The following is a 20,386-nucleotide window of genomic DNA, read 5'->3' as shown; positions in this document are numbered from 1 at the left end:
AGAAAGGGAAAATCATACACCTGTCTCAGGTGTGGGGGTACCAGGAACCACTCCCTGCATCACAGAACTATATGCAACATTTGATAAATAAGCACAAAAGTGAGAAAGAAAGTGAGAGGGTAACAGGGATAGAGAAGGAGATAGAAAAATCAGCACTGGAGCATTTTGGGGATTGTCAGAAATGTAAGACAGCACAGATCATTAAGGAGATTTTAACCGATTTTACTGAGAACACTGACATTGTATCCATCACATCATGGAAGTTAGATGAGGACCCTTGCGATTCTAAGCCTAACAAAGAGACAGGATATTTCAGAAAGCTGCTCTACCAGTCCCAGTACTGCAATGTTTTATCTAGGCCACCGCCTTTCCAACACCATGGCAACACACATAACAAAACAGACTGCAGAAGAGGTTGGTGATGTTTATCCAGAGGGGTGGGAGTGCTTTGTCTCCTTAGCTACTCCATGATCCTCAGGACTGAAAAGAGCATTCAGGCTTGAGATTTAAAGATACAAAGTTACCTTAATCTTATACAACAGTAAGAAACCATACCTTTCCCAGACCACAATCTTGTTCCCAAAAGTCTATAATTGGGCGCGCGCGCGCACACACAGACACACACACAGACTTTAGCTAAGGAATTCTAATAAGAGAATGAGAAGCAAAGGGAAAGGGGTAGGGAGTAGAAATGATGAGAAATCCATCTGTGACCATTCATGATCTTCTGTTCCAGTAGATGATGTTATAGCCAGTGTGGCTGGGGTAAGTCAAGGTTCAAATTCAAATAGTTGCAGCTCCATCACATTTCAATTCTTTTAGAACATTAAGAATAATAATTAAGTGGTGTCATTTGGTATGTACAACTTAAACTCATTATATTTCTCAAAGTAAAGAATTAAAACAAGTAAAAGGCATGTAGTTTCTGGAAAATCAGAAGCAAATGATCCATTCTGGCTCTTTTCCTTTTCCAGGAAACCAGACTGGAAATGTGGATTTTATAATGCTAACATTATTCCCCAGCTATTTGAATCATGCTTAATAAAATAACCTCCTACCATTTCATCCAATAGGTATACATAAAACATTATAGGCTTCTAATTAAAAATAAGAAACTGTAATAAATTATGATGTCTCTATAGGGTATAATTATAAGCAATTAACTTTTACCTTACCTTAACATTATTTTTCTCTTTGTAGTCTCCCTAAAAACAACTGATCCTATCCACCTATCAGAGCTTTGTCATCAAACGTCACCCCATTGGATGCTAAGGAAAGATATGCAAATGGCCTTAAATAGTTGTTAGCTATGACATTTCTGAGTTGCTATTTCAAAGATGGAATTCTGATATTACTGTCTATCTCCAGGTCTGCAGGACAGCATCACCTGGAATGTTACAGATGCAGTTTTTTAAGGGATCAATTTGTAAGGTACAGATGTTCTGCACAGGGAGCATGGCACCCAAGACCAGCAGAAAGCTCAAGTGCCCACATGGTACAGTGTTAGCTGCTCCTTCCTCCACTGAACCCCAACCTTCTTGAATCCCAAGAGGCATCTTGAATACCCAGAGGATGGAAGAGGGTAGGTTTCTATTCAGAACAGCCCCCTCGGATGAATTTGTACCCTGAACAATGAGCAATATCCTGCTCGTGCTCAGAGCCATGATGCATGCAGAGGAGCTGCAGTTTGGAAACGCTCTGCATGTTATGAGCTGCGCTCATCCTGATTACTGAGCATGGAAATTTATGTATTACCTTTGAGCACGCCAACTTTCTATCTACCCTAGAGAATTTCCTTTTGAAAGCATACAAATAGAGTTAATAGAGTCAGGGATAGAGTCTGATCTTGAAGTATCACTCTGCCTTTTATCCTGATGATTCAAAAGTTCCCTCCTCTTGAAAAAGCTACATTCAAGTGATTGTGTTTCAGGTAACTCTTGGATTGAAGTTACTGCTAAAGCCACTCAGGTAATCTGACTATAGTGATCACAGAAACATCATCCTTATTATTTGAGGGGAAAATGAAAGAGCAGGCCAGATGAAAAGCATCTTACCTCTGATTGTAGACATGTCTATAGTTCCTGTCTCTGTCAGTTTTTTTGGTGAATGAATGTCAGTCATTTAACCTCTCTGGGCCACTGATTCTTATTCTATAAAGAATAGGAAGAGCTACTTGGTAAGGTCTTGTCCTTCTTTAAAATTCCACAAGCCTACGAACTATTCACTTAATACTTCTTTATTCCCATGATTATTCTATCATCTTACAGCAACAACAACAATGCCTTAGTCAGTGACATTGTCCTTGCATTATTTTCCTTGTTTTTTAAAAAGCAGTTCTTTTAACAAATTTATTCATTTGTTTCTGTTTATTTGAAAGGTAGAGAGGCAGAAAAAGAGGAAAGGCAGGAGCAAGTGTGCGAAGAAGAAAGAGAGAGAGAATTCATCCACTGGCTCACTCTCCAAATACCCTCAATAGCCAAGGCTGGACCAGGCCACAAGCCAGGATCCTCGAACTCAATCTGATTATCCCACACAGGTGACAGACTCAAGCATTTGATCCATCACCTGCTGCCTCCCAGGGTGCACATGAGCAGAAACTGGAATCAGGACTGGAGCTAAGTTTTGAACTAGATATCCTGATAGGATGCGCAGATACTTATAAACAGCGGTTTAGCCATTGTGTAAAATTAATGCTCCTTTTTATTTAATTTTTTAATAATAAACTTATAAACTAGATGAAATTAGTGTGGCAACATAACAGACAAGAAAAACTAGTTGAGATTTAGAAATACTAAACTATTTGTTTGAGGTAATGTGGCCAGGATACAATTTTTTTTTTAACTTTTCTTTAATAAATATAAATTTCCAAAGTACAACTTTTGGATTATAGTGGCTTTTTCCCCCCATAACCACCCTCCCACATGCAACCATCCCATCTCCCACTCCCTCTCCCATTCCATTCTTCATCATCAAGTACTGTTTGAGTACTAGTTATGCCGTTAATTCACATGGTACAACACATTAAGGACAGAGATCCTACATGGGGAGTAAGTGCACAGTGACTCCTGTTGTTGATTTAACAATTGACACTCTTATTTATGACATCAGTAATCACCCGAGGCTCTTGGCATGAGCTGCCAAGGCTATGGAAGCCTCTTGAGTTTGCCAACTCTGATCTTATTTAGACAAGGCCATAGTCAAAGTGGAAGTTCTCTCCTTCCTTCAGAGAAAGGTACCTCCTTCCTTGATGACCCATTCTTTCCAGGATACAATTTGAACCTATTCATTTATTTTCAAGACATATGTTCATTCTTAGTCTTGATCATCTATCTTTGTTTTGCATAGCCAGTATATAATACCTTTCTCTGTACAATGTCTTTAATAGACCAGGACAACTATACAGACATGCTTCTGTGGGCTGAGCAAAAAGGATAGTACCAACCAAAGACATGATTTCAACTGTACTAATATGGCTCTCTAAGGGTATACTAGGAAGATAATGATTTCCTGACTACAAATACAGCAAGAACATCAGACTATTCTCTCTCTCTCACTCGCACTCTGTCAATTCCTATATCTTCCTTTTATAGAGTTTATTATGGCAATCAATTCAGTAAGTATTGTTTTATGAGTATATTGCTTAGACTTGTAGACTATTTGACAATATATTAATGCTTGAACTCCCAGAAGAGGGACTCATATTCAGCCATCCAAGAAGAAATGACTTGACTATTATAAAAGGAACCACATTTTTTTAAAGTGGAAGATTATTCCATATAAAAATAACCCAAGTAATATTTAAGATTCTTAGTTTAAAAAAAAAACAGTTTAAAACCAACAGAATGTTTCATGGAAAGGCAAAATAAGAACACAGATTATATCTGCAGTAATGGTGATAAATGCCCATTGAGAAAGTCTGTCCAGAACTAAAAAGAATGAAGTCAGGTTCTTATCAGTCATAAATTTGGAGCAATAGTTACAGTGCACCAACTTCTTCTATATTATATGTTATATCTTGTTCTTACTTCAATGTTCTTATTTCAATGCAGAAAGCAGCTCACAAGTATTCCAACCAGAAATATAGACTCAATATTGCAAGAGAGTAGGGCAGTGAATTATTTCACAGGAACAATTACATCAATATCACTGTATTCTCTTTAATAACTTTGTAACTGTTGTTTTTCACTTTATACTGCACTTGCACATTCTATGATGTTTAAAGACTAGATATACTCTTGACCATTGAATTTTTTAACAACAAAGTATCTATTCTAAAAAAATGTTTATTTTAGAAAATATCTATTTCTGAATGGAACAAAAGATTTAAAATGATGTCTATGTTTTCCTCATTTTCCATAACTTGGGAACAATGCACTAGCCTATAATCTCATATTGGTAGACATTTTCTCAGTTTAATATGTTGATGCTTCCTTAGTACCTAGAATGGTACCTGACACTCAGAAGGCACTCAACCCATAATCAATGTGGGCCAGCATCGTGGCACAGTGGGTTAAATCATCACTTAAAATAACAATATCCTATACAGAGTGCCATTTTCTGTCTGAGTTGCACTGCCTCTGATCCAGCTCCCTGAAACTGTGTATTTCAAAGCAGCAGAAGGTGGCCCAAGTGGTTGGGCACCTGCCATCCATTTGGGAGACCTGGATAAAGTTCCAGGCTCCTGGTTTCAGCTTAGACCAGCCCTAGCCTTTGAGGCCGTTTGAGGAGTGAACCAGTCGACTAAAGTGCTCTTTTCTTCTCTGTCTCTCTCCCCACCCCCCGACACTCCGCATTTCAAATAAACAAAACTAATCTTAAAAAATAAAAATCTTTTAAATAATAATAATCAGTTGAAAGTTGAATAAACAATCCTTATCAGAAACATAGGATAATTTCCCCAAGTCATTTTATGCATAGTAAGCAAGTCAGTGATTTATTATATTTAGGAGTGTCTTTCTGAATAAAAATAAAGACATATCTGCCTAACACCTTGAGGCTCTGCTGTCACAAATCCAAATGACCATGTCACATAGGTACTAATTCTTAAAATTCCAAGACCAGTAGACAAATTGCTGCAATGTTATATTCTCTTTGCCAACACAGAGAGTAACGTGGCTTCTCTCCATAGAATACTGTATCTGGGCTCATTTAGAAGCAAGTAGCAGAATCCATATCAACAGGCTTATGGAAACTAAGGATTTTTGCTGTGCAGTGTTAGAGGCAACTTAGAGCAAACAAGGGCAGGGTAACTAACCAGGCATAACCAGTTTCTGGAACTAGAGCTTCTGTCTCTGAAAACACACAGATTACTAGTCTGTTGTCCTTGTGCATCTCTTCAGCCAAGTGCACTCAGGGCCAATAAGTGTGCTGTAAATATTCTTGAATGAACAACTAAATTGGATATCTCTGCCTTTCCACATGTGTAGAAGAAGAGTGGCTGTATTAATTGCCCTTTTATGAAAGTACTGTTGACTCACTAACTTTTAACGTGGCATCACAACTTAAGATTTTTCAGAAAAGAATCTGGCTCACTCAATTTGACAATGGGTTGACTACCTTTAGGATAGGGTTCATCTGTTGTCTAATCAGCTCTTACTTGGGACTGGAGTTACACGGTCCCATCTCATTAATAGGGGGGCATATTCTCATAAAAGGGGGCATTGCCCAAGCAGATGTTCTAAAACATATCTGTTAAAATGACTCTAGTAATATGTATGCAATGATGACTATGATAGATAATTCTTTTCCATAGCCCCTTTGTAATGTGGCTTTGCTCTTCCTCCTATCAAGAATGACAATCCAATTCCTGCTCTTTGCATCTAGGTTGGATTTATGACTTAGTTTTGAGTAACACAGTGGGGTGAAGTGATGTGAGAGTCCCTAATCATAAATATCAAGAGGTCTGAGAATGCTGCCATCATTGTTTGAAGAACCATTCACCTGCTCTTGGATACAGAGGATCTTGTCATGAGCCAGCATCCATCACCAGGTATGAGAGTGCGATTACATTAGACCTCTCAGCCCTTATTGAGCCATCAGATAACTGCTGCCATGTAGTGACCCCACATGAGACCATCCAAAGTTCTTTGAGCAAACAGAAGAGTTTGTGTTTTAAGTCTTTACGTTTTGGGGTGGTTTGTTATGCAGCAATGAATAATTGATGCAAATTTTCATGAATTTTAATAACTTAATTATTCCTCATCTGGTCTAGAGATAGGAAAAGTTGAATCCTGAATTGACACTAGAGTATATTTGTAAACTGACTACCTATCAAGGCCAGCTTGATTAAAAACACATGCACAGAAAATTCTGCCTTGTGAAATAATTTAAATGATCTGTGTCACTTTAGTAGAGAGAGACTTAGGGTTTTATCCTGTTTCCTATGCTGATTAGCTATTCTGAAACTTAAGTTCCCTGAACCTCAGTTTAATTATCTGCTAAATGGGGATGATAGTAAGTATAAGTCAGGCACTGTGAATATCATGTATTATACACTAGGCACAATCATTGCTGTGGAAATTTCTTGAATGTTAAATGAGAAATTTTATATATAATTTGTATAAAATAATGTAGTACAGTGTAAATGTTTAATATAGGCCCAAATTCTATTTTTTAAAATACAATATAAACTTCAATTTGTCTCTTAAATAATTCTAGGGGTCATTGAGTAGGTGGGAAAGTTTTGGGGACACAGATGTGCAAAGAGCTTTTAAACCAAGAAAACACATTTATGTGGGTCTTTCTACAGTCCCCACCTCAACCCTAGAAGATAAATGAGCTCTGCCACCCTATCCTGGGTGTCCATCAGCAAACAAAAGTGATAGCCCAGCTGTCCTTCAGAAAAATAAGCCAACACATCATGTAGTGTAACAGTCTCCTGAACTCTGTAGTGGGAAACTCTACCTAAATAATAAGCTCTTTGAAAATGGGGCTTGGTGAAGAAGTTTGGGAAATGCTATACTATAATGTCTCTGGGAGATTAGTAATTTACATTAGTACGTGAAGGCCTTAAGAATTCCTACAGCTAAAAATCCTAAAAAAGCAAGAAGAACAGCCCTTTTCTAGAAAGATTTTTTCTTTACATTTTAAACATTAAGTCACTTTCCCCATGCAATGCCATGTAACACACTTGAACCCTTTGGGGTATCTCCTGTGCCTTATGTCTTCTGTGTGTAAGTTCCCTGAATGTACAGAAAGGCTGTGGAATCCCTTTGCCTCCATGCTCCCCAACTCACAGAGGCGAAAACTCACAGAGCAGCAATTCCACTTGGCCAAGTGCAGAGTGATGTCTTGATCAGCCTCATCTATCTCTGTTAACAACCTAAGCAAGCTGCCGTGGTTAATTTATTACAAACAGGGCACAAAGGGAAATCACAGGCCTTCCTCACAGTCTGAATGTTTGCATAAAGCTTGAATCTCCCAACAGAGACGTTTTCTTTGACACAGCTGGGTTTTCCTGGGCAGTCAGACATGACAACGGCAGCTAACCCACTAAGGGAAGAGTGAGCTTAGGGAAGATGATGTCAGTCTTAGGGAGCATTTGAGAGGGAGTATTGCCTGGTGGTTAATACCAAGTCAAGGACGCTTTGGTTTGCATGCTAATTCCCCATGAGCTTGGGAACATCTTCTGCTAAGTCTAACCTCTATTTCCTCATGAGTGAAATGATCATTATAAAAATCTCTACCTCCCACATATATAAATTGATCTTCTGTATATAAAGAGAATTGAAAATGAATCTTGATGCAAATGGAAGGGGAGAGGGAGCGGGAGAGGGGAGGGTTGCGGGTGGGAGGGAAGTTATGGGAGGGGGAAGCCATTGTAATCCATAAGCTGTACACTGGAAATTTATATTCATTAAATAAAAGTTAAAAAATTAAAAAAAAAATCTCTACCTCATGTAGTCACTGAGAATGCATACACATATACAAAATGCAAAACACAGCATCAAGTCCATAAACTAAATAATAATCATTGCTGTTTTAGTAATGTTATTATTGCAAACAGTTTAAAATACTTACTCAGTCACTCAAAAAAACATGTGCGCTTCCTACATGCCTGACACAGTGTTAGATCCTAGAGATACAGACAAAAGTAGTATGCTCTAGCCCTGTTGGAAGAGCTAACTTTATATTAAAACAGACAAGCCAGCTTACAATGACCACAGCTAGTTGCAGGTGCTGTGACAAAGGAAAGCTAACAAATGGAGCCCAGGAAGCTTTAGACAGGGAGAGATGGGCTTCAAGAATGTGTGGCTCTCACCTGAGTCTTGGAGGATTCAAAAATTTCAGTATCTAGAAGGGAGCTGGCCACCAATGCTTCACACCCAATAGACTATGGAGTTAAGTAAATGAGGAAAGGCTTCAGCCAACTCAGGAAGACACCCAGCTTGTGGGGATGCATAAGGTCAAGAAGAGCATTGCTGAAGGCTGCCTAATGATTTCTCATGGCCAGGGCAGAAGGAGGGTGAGACAAAGCAGACAGAGGGTCTCAATTAGATAGAGACTTTTATCTTGTACAGAAGGGCATGGAAATTTAATTTTTAAAAGGTAATGGGGGCTGGTGCCATGGCTCACTAGGCTAATTCTCCGCCTGCAACGCCGGCACCCTGGGTTCTAGTCCCGGTTGGAGTGCCGGTACTGTCCCTGTTGCCCCTCTTCCAGTCCAGCTCTCTGCTGTGGCCCGGGAAGGCAGTGGAGGATAGCCCAAGTGCTTGGGCCCTGTACCTGCATGGGAGACCAGAAGGAAGCACCTGGCTCCTGGCTTCAGATTGGCGCAGTGTGCTGGCCATAGCAGCCATTTTGGGGGTGGACCAACGGAAGGAAGACCTTTCTCTCTCTCTCTCTCTCTCTCTCTCTCTCTCTCTCTCTCACTGTCTAACTATGCCTGTCAAAAAAAAAAAAGTAATGGTGGGGAGGCTGTCACTGTGGCATAGTGGGTAAAGCTGACACCTGCAGTGCCAGCATCCCATATGGGTGCCGGTTCAAGTCCTGGCTGCTCCACTTCTGATCCAGCACTCTGCCATGGCCTGGGAAAGCAGTGAAAGATGGTTCAAATCCTTGGGCTTCTGCATCCATGTGGGAAGACCTGGAGAAGGCTCTTGGCTCCTGGCTCCTGGTTCCTGTCTTCAGATTGGTGCAGCTCTGGCCATTGTGGTTATTTGGGGAGTGAACCAGTGGATGGAAGACCTCTCTCTCTCTCTCTCTCTCTCTCTGCCTTTCCTTCCCTCTCTGTGTAACTCTGACTTTCAAATAATAAATAAATCTTAAAAAAAGATAATGGGAATTATTAAAGGATTTTAATCAAGAGCAGAGCTGTATATATATTTTCCTTTTGTGAGAGCTTTTAAGTAACTGTGTAGTGCTTAGATTTTGGAGTGGGATCAGTGGCATGAGACTGAGCCATGCCTACCTAGAGGAAATGTGCCCCCAACCCAAGCAGCCTTCCCTGCATCAGAGCCATACTAAATCTCTCCCAGACAGATGTCACATGGCTCCCAGAGCCCAATCCCACAGTCATGTGTATATTTCTCTGCTCTTCCATGCAACTCCAAGCACCAAGAAGGACCACTTTAATGCTCACAATGATAACCATCTGGCTATTTCCAAATAACAAATTTAGATACATTATTTATACAAGAGCTAGACAGAGTACAGGCTATTTCTAAACTTTACCACTTAGAAAATTTTTATGGATTTTCTCTGCCACTTTTGTCATTTACAAAATTGGGTAAATGGCATTTCATAGTGTTGTGACAAAAATTCTAAACAACATAGTGTTGGGGATGCAACCCATGTTGACGCGCCTGAAGTCAACTCTCAGCTCCGACTCCTGACTCCAGCTTCCTACAATGCAGTTACTCAGAGGCAGCAGAGATGGCTCAATTAACAGGGTTCCTGGTACTCATTTGGAATTCTTGGATTGCATTCCCAGCTTCCAAGTTCAACCCTGGCCCAGCCCTAGCCAATAAAACCATTTGGGAAATGAACCAGTGTGTGTTTGTGTGTGTCTGTGTGTGTAACTGCCTCTTGAATAAATGAATTATGCATGCATAAATAAAAATAAATATAAAAACCCTTAACAATTATGCATACTATTTAGTAGATGATATCCTTTGTCTGAATTATACATATTATTATTCCTACATAACAGATAATTAAACTGAGGTTCAGGGAGCTTAAGTATCAGGATAGCTAATAAGCATAGAAATCAGAATGCAAACATGTCTCCTACTCTTAAAGTGCCAAGATATTTATAGATGATTCATTAATCAATATTTTCCAGGTACTGAGTTGTGTAGACAACCACTGGGAGTTTGCTCTGCCCTCATGGAATTTCAAATTTATGGTAGGGATGCTTATAGAAACTCTGGTTATTATGATAATAAAGACTGAAATCACAAAGCCCTTAAAATATTAGAGGAACTTGATTATTCTGCTTTTGATTTTCCACTCACCTTTGTCTTATTTTTATGTAAATGTGTAAGTAACATACATATATGCAAACGTACACACATACAAGGGTCTTCAAAAGTCCATGGAAAATGTGTATTATGAAAAACTATGCATGGATTTCAGGTGTTTTGCACCAAAATAAACTTATCTTTTAATTCTACTTTTCTACAAACTAAAATAGCCTCTTATATTGTGGCTGTTACATAAGCTCACAGAGCCAGACATGAAGAAATTAGCAAAAACTAAGCAAAAGCTTGTGACAAGTGGGGCCTTGTTAGTGTCTATGGTACTTAACTTTTTTTTTAAACTTTTATTTAATGCATATACATTTCCAAAGTACAGCTTATGGATTACAATGGCTTCCCCCCCCCCCATAACTTCCCTCCCACCCACAACCCTCCCCTTTCCCGCCCTCCTCCCCTTCCATTCACATCAAGATTCATTTGCAATTCTCTTTATATACAGATTAGTTTAGTATATATTAAGTAAAGATTTCAACAGTTTGCACCTACATAGAAACACAAAGTGAAAAATACTGTTTGAGTACTAGTTATAGGGTTAAATCACAATGTACAGCACATTAAGGACAGAGATCCTACTTCTGCCTTAGAGGATGACTCTCCTATGTCCCATGACGCTTCCTGAACACCAATATTTCTTGTTCTATCTGGGTCTTCTAACACAAGTGCCAAGTATACTACCTGTGTTCTTGGCTCCTGGCATATGGTTCCAGGTGGCTACTCTAGCTCCTGGCAGGGGTTAGTGCAGATGTGACTTCTGGCAATGCCTTTCCCCTTAGTTCTCAGGCAGATGCTCTGCTCATCTACCTAAGATCCTGCCCGCTCTTAGTGCCCTTGCCTGCTCACCCATGTGCTCCAGGGATCCCTGCCCAATTCCTGGACCAAACCTTACCAAAACATGGAGGGTGTTTGCAGCCTGTGACCCACTGTCTGGTAAGGTCTAAAATTTGTCATGTCTGAGTCAGGTGTACCAGGGAACCATTAAACTGTCCTCACCCATCTGTTCATATTCTCTGTGTCCCATCTGTATTCTGGGTCTTTGAACCTTCCTTCCTGATTTCACTTCACTCCCACACTGAGACTGTGAACACAAACCACTGTTACTACCTTCCTGTATCCCCGCACCTTTCCTGTGGTTCCCACTCTGCGATCAACATGAATAAAAATATTGTCTGTTATTGTCAGCTCCACTATGAGGTGCTTGATATATGTTACCAAATTTAAGATTCACCAGTTATATGAGGTAATTATGATTTTCTTTATAAGGTTTAAAGAGATTCACTTGTCCCACAGCACAGAGGTAGTCAGAGATCAGAGGAGATTAGAACTCAAGTCTTGTGGAACTGGTGCTGTGACACAGTGGGTAAAATTATCACCTGGCATGCTGACATCCCATATGGGCACCAGTTCATGTTTTGGCTGTTCCATATCCAATCCAGCTCCCTCCTAATGGTCTAGGAAAAACAGTGGAGGATTATCAAAGTGTTTACCCCTTCTCATCTACTTGGGAGACCCAGCTGAAGCTTCTGGCTCCTGGCTTTGGCCTGGCCTGGTGTTGGCCATTGTGGTCATCTAGGGAGTGAACCAGTGGATGGAAGATCTCTTTCTGTCTCTACCTCTCTAACTTTGGATTTCAAATAAATAAGTAAATCTTTAAACAAAAAAACCCTCAAGAATGTAAACTCCAAAATGTAAATCCCTTTTCATTCTGCCTAACTCTCCACTGGCTAAGGCAAATGTCTCTGAATTGTGAAAACTCACATTGATAAAGCTGCCATCCATCTGACTTGGTCTATCACCACCAACCAGGACTTGACTCTACATGCATTTCCCACCAGGTAGAACCATCTTTGGCTTGAGGTAGGTTCTCTTCCTCAGGCTCCTGTGGGAGTGAAATTAGACTTGCTGTCCTTCCTCCTCAGGGATTAGCCCTGTAGCTGATCTAGTCCCCTGCCCCACAGGTCTAGTCTTTCCTCTAATTTTAGTTCTGTCCCATGCTGTCTACCACCAAGTCCCATAGCAGAACTCTGACCTGGTCTGCAGTCCAGCAGATGGGGCTTGTCATTGTCTGTGTGGACTAACACCATAGAAAAGAGTAACAGAAGTCATCTTCCAGAAAAACAGTGGGCTGGAGAAACAAAACAGTCCATAGAATGAAGCATCTGACCTCAAATGGCAGAGCAGAGATGAAAGAATGGGATAAAGGTCAAGAATCCACTGAAGAGAAGTCAAGGTTGAGACTGCAAGTTGAGAGAGACACACAAGACACAACGCAGAATCTTCTGTGGCATAAGCAGAATTTTATAGGAAACTTATGATCTAGCCTGTTGGTGATACAGGAGCCAATCTATAAAGTACTCTCCATTTGCCTGCTGAAATACCAGAAAATAAAAAGTGGCAGAGGCCAAAGAGGATGGCTTCCTTTAAGTAAAACAAATTTAACTCTAGAGGGTCAGAGCTGAAGGAATGTGCAAATCTTACACAGCCCTATGGTTCAGGGTTGCTGTGTTGTTTGGTGCTAGGCTCCATCTCTTGACAAGCAATTGCATCTCACTGAGCAGCCCACAGCACCGGCCAGCCTGCTGCTGTCTCCCCAAAAGAACAGGTGCATTCCTTGAAAGGACAGACACAGTGTACGATTAGTACTGTTCCAGTAAAACATAGAAATTATGCCATGAAAACTTAATTGCCACTTCATTCGGTAATCAGCATTAACATAGAGAATAAAGCTACAACAGATTGTATAGCAGTCAGGACTTAGCCAGAAGAAGTTTCTGGAAAACTAGAAAATTCAGACTTTTGTAAACTGATCCTTACTGAATCATTTCAGGCCTTTTCAAGACATATGTGGGAAAAAAGCCATCCTACTGGGCTTGACCAATCTAAAGTATGTGGAGCCCACCAACTCATTTGTCCTCATCAGACTGAATTAAACTCAGTCAAGCTGACTCTACCGATTCTTGATAATTACATGTCTGATGTGGCCACCACTGATTTAAATAAGACATAGCCTATGTCTTCAACGTGTTTGTGGTATATTATTATGAAAAAATGTAGTTATAATTAGGGTACCATATAATCAGCAGAAAGAATAGGCTTGGTTTGATTCCTAACTCAAGACTTACTGATTTGGCCTTGGGCAAATTACTTAATTTTTCTGAGTTTGCTTCTCTAATCTTTAGAATGAGGATAAATAGAAATCCTAGAAAGGTTAATGAGAGTATTAAATATAATCATATATAGTCTATCACAGAGCTTATTATAGATTAGGTGCTTGTGTAAGGGTTTTTTCCCAAAGTGTAAGACAAAACAAACAAAAAGGCATGCCATAAGGAAAGCTCAAGTAAAACGTTACTTGAAATTAGGAAATACAGAAATGGTATTGCTTTGCAAAGAGAAGAGGTTATATTTGCTGTGGGCCTAGATAGACAAGTAGACATTTTATAAGGGAGAGATTTGGAAAACCATAGTACATGCTTAAAAAGTAACAACTGAATGACTGTATTAAAGTATGAATACAGATGTTTATATTTCAAGCAGAGGAAACTAGTTACCAAGGCACAAAGTGTGACCACGTGGGATTTGTTAAGCAAATAGAATAAGGATTCATTTGTGGGGGAAGCAAACTATTTAAGAGAAAGTACAGGAAGTCAGAAAAGCCAGATTGGGCACACACATTGGTGAACATGAATGCCAACCTGAGTTGCTGATTAATTAATAGCAGAGACGGTGCAAGAGCCATCAGAAACTTCCAAGCAACTAAAAAAGCACATTTGGAAGTCGACTTGGTGTGGAGAAGAGGCAGGGATATTGGTAGGAATCTATTGTAGAGTTCAGAAAGGAGATAAAGAGGTGAGGACTAAAGTAGGGAGCTAACAGTTAAGTTAAATAAGATTAGCCAAATGTGAGAGACACTGAGCTAGCCATGACAGGAAGCTGGAAGAGGCTGGAATTGTAGAGCAAGGTATACTCTGCTTAACCCTACTACAGGTATCCTAACTGGTGAACAGAAGAAAATAGCAATAACTCAATAGCCATAAAATGGTGATAGAATCAGAGTATGTGAGAGACATGGAGAACAAAAGAACATTATTATGAAGAAATTATAGAAATTAGAGACCAAGCCAGAAGGAGAGCCCTACTGGCCTGTAGAGTTTAGTAATTTTGTAGCCAGATCAAACTATCCTCCACTGGCTTGTTCATAGCCAGGTTGGCCAAACCTTATTTGGCAAATTGTAGGATTACTTGCAAGTGTGCATTTGAAGAGCTTGAATTGAATTATTTGTGATCTTCAACTCCTAGAAATTGTGTCTCTACTCCCTGAGAATTTTCCCCTATTGCTTATAATCCTTCTCCATTCAATCAATCCAGATGCATAGACAGCTCCTTCTAGCTAGGACAGAGGGGCCCACCAATCAAGTTCCATCTGTTGTCTCCAAAGTAGAATGTTCAATTGAACATTCTAGGAATGGGAAGTGAATATTATAACTTTTATTTTTAATGTAAAAAAATTAAAGCAAAAATGTTAGCATTTGAAATCTAGATTTCGTTCTACTTCTTGCCTGGAGTTTGTATGTAATAGAAGTATGAGCTGGAAAAACAAGACTTCATAGACCAATAGTTTAGCTGTGGTGCTTTGGGGATGACATTTGGGATATTGGTATATGTTATAATTTACAGAAAATAGTGTACAGAGTCTATGATCTGATATTAGACAAATGAATGCTCACAAATTACACTTGTGACTTGTAATGATCCCCTCTAAGGAAATGCATAGAGAATACAGTATCAATAATTATGTAGTATCTAACCACAAGAAACTAACACAACTAAGACCTCTCTTAATTCTGCAATAAAGTTTTCATTAGCCACTCCAAAACTGAGGAAGAAGTTTGGCCTGGCAGCTAAGATTCTGGTTGAGACATCTCTAACACATATTAGAGTGCTTGTGGGTTCAATTCCTGTCTCTGCTCCTGATTCCAGCTTCTTGTTAATGCACACCCTGGGAAACACCAGTGATGCCTCAAGTGCTTGGAACTCTGTCACCCATGTAGAAAACCTGGATTGAATTCCTGGCTACTGGTTACACTTTGACCCAATTCCAGCCATTCAGAGCATTTGGGTAGTGAACCAAATGATGACAGCAGTAGTGTGCATTACCTCTCTCTCTCTCTCTCTCCCCTCAGAGAAACAAGTAAATAAAAATTTAACTTACATTCAGAAGAATGATGGTCAAATCAGATCTGAAAATTTGGTTAAAATTATTAAGAAAATTCTTCGAACCCATTATATTTAGCTGTTGATATTTTTCCTAGGCATACACCATGCATATATTTTATAAGTGCATTTATATTATGTATACCTGCTCATTTTCATGAAGTATGGCTTATGCATGCATTTGTTTCACTGAAAGAGGTATTGTCCAAAAGTCTTAGAGATCATAGCTATCATTGATTTCCCAAACTTGAGGCCCTGTAATTATTTTTAAATACTGACTGAATTTTTTGAGAAAAAAATGTTAGGGGGGGAACTGTGTTGGAAAGACCTGATGTGCGTGGACAAAAGTAGAAAGCACATTATTATTAATAAGAGTGGGGAGAAACATGGAGGGGAGCTGGAAGCACCAAAACCAAGGCTCTGGTCACTGATTTGCTAGAGCAGAAATGTCTTAACACATGGCTAGAGGGCTGCCAGCTTTTCCCATGCTCTGATGCTACCAAGGCTGGGAAAGGAGCCATTTCATGGGTGCCATTTTATACAGCATCTCATGCTTTTCTTTTCTCCGCCCACCATCCAGAAGCTGTAGCGATGGGCACATTTTTAGAATATTTAAAAATAAATTACAGTTAGTGGTGTAGCACATATGCCAGAGAAATGCTGGGCAAGTGTGTATTTCAAGTTGTACAGCCCAAGCCTGCTGTATATAAAAATAGATGACATATTCCTGTGGGCTAAGTGGGGCTTTAGAAACTGGTAGTTTCTGTGTGTCCTAGTCATGGCTAATTGTTGAATTAGAATATCTGTCAAGAATGGGGATATTTTGTGTAGAACACAGCGCAGAGGAAATTAGTTCTTCTCTAAGGCAGTATAAGGCACACCACATGTTAATATCCTCTATTCTGGCTATTGTTGACAAACAGAAACCCTGCTGGGGCCACACCCTTAACCCTGAGGGTTTTGTTTTTTAATCCATTCACCAGTCTGTGTCTTTTAACTGGAGAGTTAAGGCCGTTTACATTCCAGGTGACTATTGATAAGTAATGACTTTGCCATGCCATTTTCCCATAAATATTTCTATTTTTCATTTTAGATTTCCTTTGTACTTTTACTGAGAGATTTTTTCCTTTATCTACTTTAGTAGTGATGACCATGTTTCTGTGTTTCCGTGTGCAGCACACCTTTAAAAATCTTTTGCAGGGCTGGACAAGTGATGACAAATTCTTTCAATTTCTGTTTGTTATGGAATTTATTTTTCATTCATAAATGAGAGCTTTGCAGGGTACTGTATTTTGGATTGACAGTTTTTTTCCTCTTGAGACTTGGAATATATATCACTATTATCTCCTAGATTGTAGTGTTTCTGATTAGAAGTCCACTATGAGTCTAATTGGAGATCCTCTGAGAGTAATCTGGTATTTCTCACGTGCACATCTCAGAATCTTTTCCTGTGTTTTACTGTGGGGAGTTTGATTACAATGTATCATGGTGAAGATCTTTTCTGGTCACCACTACTAGCAGTTATATGTGCTTCTTGTACTTGGATGTGTCAAACTTTCTCTAAATTAGGGAAGTTTTCTGCAATTAATTCACTAAAGAGGCCTTCTAATCCTTTCTCTCTTTCCACACCTTCAGGAACTCTTAGAATCTGTATGTTGGCTCATTTGATAATATCCTGTAGATTACCAACAGTGTTTTTTAGTTTTCTAATTTCTTCTTGTTTTTTTGTCTGTATAATTTCCTGTGCTTTGTCTTCTAAATCAGATATTCTTTCTCCTGCAACACCAATTCTGTTGTTAAGGCTTTCCACTGCATTTTTTTTTAATTTGTTCTATTGAATTATTCATTTCCAAGATTTCATTTTAACATCTCAGTTTGTGGGAGAAATTTCTTTCATGTCATGTACGGATTTCATTAGTCCATGCATTTGCTTCTGATTACTTCTATGCAATCTTATGATCAATTTTTTGCATTCCATTTCTGGCATTTCTTCAATATCATCATCTCAACAAACTAATATTGAAGTGTTTTGTTTTTTTGGGGGCATCATGTTGTCTTCCTTATTCTTGTTTCTTGAATTGATATGTTTGTTATTCGGCATTTGTGGAGACACTCATTAGTTTCTTTTTTTTTTTTTTTTTTTTTTTTTTTTTTTGCTGTGGTGGCTTTTACATTTGTACTATGCCTCTGCAGATTAGTAGAATATTTCTTTTCAGTGAATACCTAGAGGTATATGTTGGCTGTGGCCAGGGAGATCTGCTCAGTTCTCCAAGGGGAAGGGCGTGTCTAAGGTGACACACCCAGGTTTGGCATGGTAAATCTCATCTCTCTCTCTCTATTTTTTAATCAGAGGGGACGTTTACTCTGCTCAGCAGAGCTCCTCTCCTCAAAGGAGACCAGTGCCTGAGTGCTATCCACAGTTGGTATAATAGTCATCCGCTCTGCCCCAAACACCACACAAAGGATCCATGCAGTCCTCAGTGTAAACTCAAATTCCCCAGCAATGTCTCTCACTAGGCAACCAGGGATCCCTGAGCATGTGGAGCCTTGCTGCCCAAAGTCCCAGCCAAAATATGAGCCCTCCCATACAGCCTCAGTTTTTTCATAGCTCCAGCACACAAGCCTCCTGCAGTCACAAGCACCCAGCCCCTGGTGAGTTCTGCCCACGAGACTCAGGAGTTCATACTCAGGTGGTTGCTGGGCACAGACATGAGCTGGTACAGCTACATATGTTCAAAATGGTGCCCGCTCTTTATAGGCTTGTTACAGAACACCATTGCAGGGTAATTGGATAGAGAGAAACATGCCCTTCCTTTTTTTTTTTTTTTTTTTTTTTTTTTTTCTCTTCTAGTTTGGCAGGTACATAGAGCACCAAGTTGTATTCCCTCTAGGCTCTTACTGCAGCTTTACTGCCAGTGGATAGGACTGCTGCAGTCTGGTCTCACCTCACTCTCCAATGCTGGTGTGGAGGTACTCCCTAATTTTGTCTTGTCTTGGGAAGCATGAGTTCTATTGACTGCTTAACTCCATTGAGTCAGAAGTATTGTACATGACTGTGAGCATGTCTCATACCCTTTCTGGGTCTTTTTTCCATTGATACAATGAAATGATTCAGATAAACTAATAGTTCCATACTGAGATCTTTAGAACGCTGGAGCTTCCTCAAGGCTGTTTTGGGTGAGGTGCCTTAGCTCTGAAATTTCTGAATGAACAGGGACCAGACTCCCTTTATCTATGATCTATGAGGGTACTTAAAAGATTGTGGAAAATTAATTAAAAGATAAGCTTATTCTGATTAAAAAAAAAGTTGGTATCCAAACAAATATTAAAATACAAGGAGTTTCTTAAAAAGTTCATGAAAAAATGTGTATTATGAGAAAAGAAAACTATGTATAGATTTCAAAGTGTTTTTTCAGCCAAATAAATTTCTCTTTTATTTCAGTTTTCCACCAACCTTTTGAAGTACCCTTGTATTGGGATTCACTATTCAACTGGGAGAGGGAAGGATTTGGCAGATAAAATATTTAGTAGGTCCTAGAAGTCCCTGCACAGATTTGCTATGACAGATCAAAGACATGGCATCAAAATCTGGGCCACCCGGCTTATCTCATGTGTGACCAGACAAGAGGGACAGCATCTCTAGTCACACCAGCCTGTTTACAATCCTCTGCCCGGGATCTCCCTCTATTATCTCTGTTGCAAACTCTTTCCCTACACCTTTATCCTGTCTGTTATCCTTTTCCTTAAAGGTCCAACTAAATTTTCACATGTTATAGAAAATGATCCAGGACATCCTACACCATCCCTTTCACATTTGGGAACATGATTCACCAAACTACAGCATCCATCATTTCCATTCAACTACTTTAGATTATTATCTTTAATTAATGTTTCCCTACCAAAAGTGAAAATATCCTGAAGGGAGTGGACAACAATATTCACTTATATGCCAATATAGGCTAGCACAATGTTTGGCACATGGCAGTGTTCATGTGATTTTGCTGTTTAGGTAACTGAGTAACCTGAGTAATCAAAGCAAGAGTAGCAAAAAACAAACCAAATCTCTGGAACTTTGTGAGATACTGATCAAACATAACTCTTATAACATTACCCATCTATCCATCCATCTATCCATTCAGAAAAGAATTTATTGATCTTGGATTCATATCGACTCTCTTTTCTTTTAATTTTTAAAAGAATATTTAGTGATTTGAAAAAGCAGAGTTACAGAGATACAGGGAGACCAAAAGAGAATGGATCTCCTCCATCACCTGGTTCACTCCCCAGATAGCTGTAATGGCTAGGGATGGACCAGGCTGAAGTCTGGAGCCCAGAACTCCATTCAAGTCTCCCACATGGGTGGCAGGGGACCAAATACTCTGGTCATCTTCCACGGTTTTCCTAGGCATATTAGCCACTCACATGAGATGCCAGCATGACAGACTTAACTCGTTGCACCACAGCACTGGCACTCTTCCTTCTTTTCTTCTCTATTACCTTTCCAGTCAGTCAGTAGATCCTGTCAATGTAAACCTTCTTCTCTATATGTTTATCTATGGAATACTACTACTTCATCTCTACTACTATGGCTCTAGTCGAGGCTTTGTCATTAGGCTAGAATTACTGAATTATCCTCCTAACAACTTTCTTTCTCCAGTCTGAATCTCTTCATATGTACGTCCAGATTGATCCTTCTC

Source organism: Lepus europaeus, chromosome 5 (assembly GCF_033115175.1).
Source record: "Lepus europaeus isolate LE1 chromosome 5, mLepTim1.pri, whole genome shotgun sequence".
Taxonomy (NCBI): domain Eukaryota; kingdom Metazoa; phylum Chordata; class Mammalia; order Lagomorpha; family Leporidae; genus Lepus; species Lepus europaeus.
Note: the sequence above shows the minus strand (reverse complement) of the source record.